This window comes from Bos grunniens, chromosome 16, assembly GCF_055505025.1.
Source record: "Bos grunniens cultivar Pamir isolate PY7600 chromosome 16, Bosgru_T2T1.0, whole genome shotgun sequence".
NCBI lineage: Eukaryota > Metazoa > Chordata > Mammalia > Artiodactyla > Bovidae > Bos > Bos grunniens.
This window is the reverse complement of record NC_141180.1, coordinates 23,490,351-23,495,856: the sequence shown is the minus strand read 5'-3', so window position 1 is coordinate 23,495,856 and position 5,506 is coordinate 23,490,351. Positions and strand designations below refer to the sequence as shown.

Genomic DNA, 5,506 nt, shown 5'->3' with positions numbered 1-5,506 from the left:
CCTTTGAAAGATATTTCTACTCACTAATAGAATTCTAGGTTGAAAGGTTTCTTCCCTCAGTTACATTGCTCCATTGTCATTTGAGCTGCATTATTTCTGACAAGACTCTCTTCCTCTGTATCTAATGTGCCAATCCTCTTTGACCACTTTTAAGATTTTACTGTTATCATGAGATTGAAGCATTGATCATGATGTCCTTTGCTGCCTTTTTCTTTATGTTTTATGTACTCATGGTTCTGTGAGGTTCTCTGGCCTCTGAGTTTCAGTTTATATCAAATGCGGACAATACTTTGGCCACTATTTCTTTAAAAATTGTTTCTTTCCTACATGCCCCTTTAAGAGTTGAATCACACATACATTAGGTCACTTGAAGTTGTCCTTTAGCTTACTGATGATGTACTTATTTATTTATTTAAAACTCTCTTTTTCTCTATGTGTTCTATTTTTGATAGGTTATATTGTTCTTTTCCAGATCACTAATCTTTTCTTCTTCAAAATCTAATCTAATCAAATTCTATTTTTATCCGGTATGATTTTTATCTCTAAAATATCTGCATTTTATCTATCTATCTGTCTTATCTTTACATATTCTGTGTCTCTACTGAACATGTTCCATATTTTCTCTAGCCTCTTTAACATAGGGTATACAGTTAAAATTTATATGTGGTGGCAAATATTTAACAACTGGTTTTTGGCCAAAACAAAAAACAAAAACCTCACAACATCTCAGACTTTGTCAATTTGCAAATTTTTGTGCTTTAAATTATCCCACTCTGGCTAATTTCAAACTGCTGCTGCTGCTAAGTCGCTTCAGTCGTGTCCGACTCTGTGAGACCCCATAGACAGCAGCCCACCAGGCTCCCCCGTCCCTGGGATTCTCCAGGCAAGAACACTGGAGTGGGTTGCCATTTCCTTCTCCAATGAAGGAAAGTGAAAAGTGAAAGTAAAGTCACTCAGTCGTGTCTGACTCTTAGTGACCCCATGAACTGCAGCCCACCAGGCTCCTCCATCCATGGTATTTTCCAGGCAAGAGTACTGGAGTGGGGTGCCATTGCCTTCTCCAAACTACCAACATGTAATCATTGAATGTAGAGTTGAGGAGAGATGCAAAATAAGAACACAGTATTTCATAATATCTTTACCACATGAATATAATAATCTTAACCTCAGAAGCATAGATCATATTAAAATGTAAGAAAATAATTAGCAAGATGAGTTTTGGTATTTGTTACCTTTGCTTTGACTATAAATTATTTAATTGTGAGTCTATATAATTTTAACAATGGTCATATTTAACAACTGACTTGTAAAATTCCCAGTAATTGAGAATAATTGAAAAATTGGCTCTCCTGAGCCAGTATGACCTGATTTCAGTACACCATTGGATAATAATTTTCTTAATCTCTTTATCTATTAATTCTATCTGTGTCATTGCTGGGTCAGTTTGTTTGAGTTTTCCCCTCACTATGGGTCATACTTTCTTTTTTTGTTTGATGTCTGGTAATTTTTAATTGTAAATTTTACCTTGTTGGATACTGGATATTTTTGTACTATTATAAATACTAATACCTTTTTTGGTGACACCATTTGATTTCTTGGAAACAGTTTCATACTATATGCTTGATTTTAAATTTTTGTTTGTTTTTGGTGGGACATAGCAGTGTTTCGCATAGGGTTACTTTTTCTACAATACTGTGGCAAAAACTGTTTTAAAGGTACCCCATGCCCTGTGTTGAATTCTGCACTCTGACTGGTGGGAATAGAAACCATTCCCCAAGAGCCCCCAAGAACTGTTTCTTCTAATCTTTTAAGGCATCTCTTTCCCTGCTTAGTAGTTTTCTGACATGGAGGAGTTGATCAATATTCAGATGAAGACTCAAGGAGGACACTTTACTGATCTCTGTCTCTCTTCCTCTTTCCCTCTTCATCCTCCTTCTCTCCCTGTCTCTCTCCCCTACCACTCACTCCACCTCTCTCCCTCTCTTTCCCTCCCTCCTGTCTAGCATGTCCCCCTGTGAACTCTGGCTGCCTTGACCTCCCGAGATTTCCAGCTCTTATCTACCCAACCCCCCGAGAAAAACTCTGGGATCTTCCTGAGTCCTCCCCACCTGCCCTGTGGTCTGGATCCTGTCCCTGGGCAGTACACTGGGACAGTAGTAGGGCTACTGTTGGTTCTCTCTTTTTCAGAGAATAAAGATGCTAGATGCCCTTCATTGCTAGATGTCAATGTCTTGATAATCATTGTTTTATGTATTTTGTCTTTTTCTTTCACCTGTTCATATGACATGGTACATTTGGCCTCTGTTAATCCATCTAGGCTGGCATTGAAATTTCTAAACTTTTTTTTTAGTTTAAAAAGTTGCAGTCGATAAGGAAACCCGGACGCCGCCGCGGCCTTCCTTTTTTCAGGCAGCCGGGAAGATGGCGGACATTCAGACAGAACGTGCGTACCAAAAGCAACCGACCATCTTTCAAAATAAAAAGAGGGTCCTGCTTAGAGAAACTGGCAAAGAAAAGCTCCCTCGATACTACAAGAACATTGGTCTGGGCTTCAAGACTCCAAAGGAGGCCATCGAGGGCACCTACATTGACAAGAAATGCCCTTTTACGGGTAATGTCTCCATTCGAGGGCGGATCCTGTCTGGCGTGGTGACCAAAATGAAGATGCAGAGGACCATCGTCATCCGCCGAGACTACCTTCACTACATCCGAAAGTACAACCGCTTTGAGAAGTGCCACAAGAACATGTCCGTGCACCTTTCTCCCTGCTTCAGGGACGTCCGGATCGGCGACATCGTCACAGTGGGCGAATGCCGGCCCCTGAGCAAGACTGTGAGCTTCAATATCCTCAAGGTCACCAAGGCTGCCGGCACCAAGAAGCAGTTCCAGAAGTTCTGAGACTGGACCTCTGCCTGCTGCCCCAAACACAATAAAGTTATTCCCCCCCCCCCCAAAAAAAAATAAATAAATAAAAAGTTCAGTCTTTTAATTTTCTATTTATCTTAAGGCATTATCTATTTTATCTATTCATTTGCCCCTTCTCATTTAGTTGTAATTACTGATATTATATATTATTTTATTTATATTCTTTTCTGAGTTCTATTTTTTCCTAAGGATTCTACTTATGATATATGTGTTCTTTCAATACTTTGATAATTTTCTTAATTGATTTTTAGCTCATTTTGAAACATTAGGTTACAGTTTTTATGTTTTGTACCCATAACCTTTTGGAGCACTTTATTGTTTAAAAGGATGGTATTCTGCTCTTTATTTCTTTTTAAAATGATCTTATATGGGTTTTGATTATGATCCTTGCTTGGGCCTTACTTTAAGTAAAATGAATATTTCTCTGTTTTCAGGATCATAGGATGGGCCAAGATAACTTCTCAAATTTCATGACTCGAGCTTCCACATCTGTTTTTTCACAAAGAAATTGACAAATAGACTCATGTTTTCTGTTATTGTCTTTCCCTAACCCCTCTCTCCTTTTGCTTTTGTTTCTCCTTCATTCTGTATTTGAATAGTCTTAGGAATTTCTCCTTTCTGTTGAGATTTATCCTGGGTAAGTATTTTAGATTGTTAATTTCAAGATTTCACGCAGCTTAGATGGATCCAGGTTCTTCATACTTTACTGTGTACTCCCTGTACTCTGAACAGTGGACCTCTCCCAGTTCAGCTACTGACCTTAAGTTGGCCCATCGCCCTTTCCAGCGAGCATCTATTGGGGATTTTGGAGTTCTCATATTCTCAAGTGCACTAGACACTCTGCTGTTTTCCTCTGTGTAGATCCTGATGCCATGCAGACTTTGTAGTTGTTGTTAGTTCTCTCTCTCTCATTTCTTATTTAGTGATTTGTGGTGTTCCCTGTCTTCTAGTTTTGTGATGGATTTATCCAGGGACCCATTTGCACTCTCCCCACCCCTAAGATATCTCCATCCTAATCCTGGAACCTGTGAATCTGTTACTTTACATGGTAAAAGGTGCTTCACAGATGAAGTTAAGGATCCTGAGATAGGGAGGTTATACTTTATTATCTGGATGGGCCCAGTGAAATCATACAAGTACTTGAAAGTTAAAGAGGGAGGTAGAAGAGTCAGAAAAGGAAACATTGGTGGAAGCTGGGGTTTAGAGCAATGTGATATAAAAAAGACTTGACTGCTGGTTCTGATGATGGAGGAAGGGGATTGTCCTGGGTAGAAAGGAAAGGAAGACTTGAATCTTTGAAACTCGCCTAATCCAATGCTAAACTGATATATTAGCTTCAACTGGCTACTGCAAAAAATTATCACAAACTTAGTGGTTTAAAACAATAGAAATTGATTCTCTAACATTTTTGCAGCCTGGATGTCTGAAATCCAGGTGTTGGGAGGGTTGTGCCCCTTCCAAAGCTCTAGGGAAGAATCCTTCCTGACCTCTCCCAGTTTCTGATCACTCCAGATGTTCCTTGGTTTGTGGCTGCATAATTCCAACCTCTGCCTCTGTCTTCACCTGGCATTTTCATCTGTGTCTTCTCCTCTTCTGTCTCTTATAAGGATACCTGTCATTGGATTTAGGGCTCGTCTGGATAATCTAGTGTGAACTCCACTTGAGATCATTAACTTAGTTTTATCTGCAAAAACCCTTTCCCTAAATAAATTTACATTTAAAAGTTCCATAGTTTAGAATGTGGAAATTTAATATATATATGATATATAATTTTATTTATTTTAAAAATAGACTTTATTTTTTAGAGTAGTTTTGGGTTCACAGCAAAACTAAACAGATACAGACATTTCCCATGTATCTCCTGCTTCACATACACATAGCCTCCCCTATTATCAACATTCCCCACGATAGACAGACATTTGTTACAACTGATGAACCTATGTTGGCACATCTTTATCACCTAAAGTCTATGGTTTACATTAGGGTTCATCCTTGGTGTTATATATTATATGGATTTGAATCAATTTATAGTAATGTAGCCACCATTATAGTGATACAGAGTGGTTTTCATTGCCCTAAAAATCCTCTGTGTTCCACCTATTCATCCTTCTTTTCCCCCTAATGATTGGGAACTACATATCTTTTTATGGTCTCCATAGGTCTGCCTTTTCCAGAATGTCATGAAGTTAGAGTCCTATAGTAGCCTTTTCTGATTGGCGTCTCTCACTTAGTAATATACATTTCTATTTCTTCCATATCTTTTCATGGCTTGATAGTTCACTTCTTTTATATATGATCTTTTAAAAAAATTATTTATTTATCTTTGGTTGCACTGGCTCTTCATTGCTGTATATGGGCTTTCTCTAGTTGTGGCCAGTGAGGGCTAGTCTTCGTTGCAGTGCGCAGGCCTCTCATTTAAGTGACTTCTCTTGTTGCAGGGCACAGGCTCTAGAGCACATGGGCTTCAGGAGTTGTGGCCCAAGGCCTCAGTAGTTGTGGCTTGTGGGCTCTAGAGTGAGGGCTCTGTAGTCGTGGCGCATGGGCTTAGATGCTCCACAACACTTGGAATCTTCCTGGACCA

The 5,506-nt window shown here is 39.1% G+C and overlaps 1 pseudogene across 1 annotated transcript; it reads left to right on the top strand.

The window, feature by feature from the left end:
- The first annotated feature begins 1,984 nt into the window (after positions 1-1,984).
- Positions 1,985-2,975, top strand: LOC147356319 (small ribosomal subunit protein uS17 pseudogene; annotated as a pseudogene). The gene has a single exon (XR_015142715.1). The product of XR_015142715.1 is annotated as a small ribosomal subunit protein uS17 pseudogene (transcript).
- Positions 2,976-5,506: the final 2,531 nt, after the last annotated feature.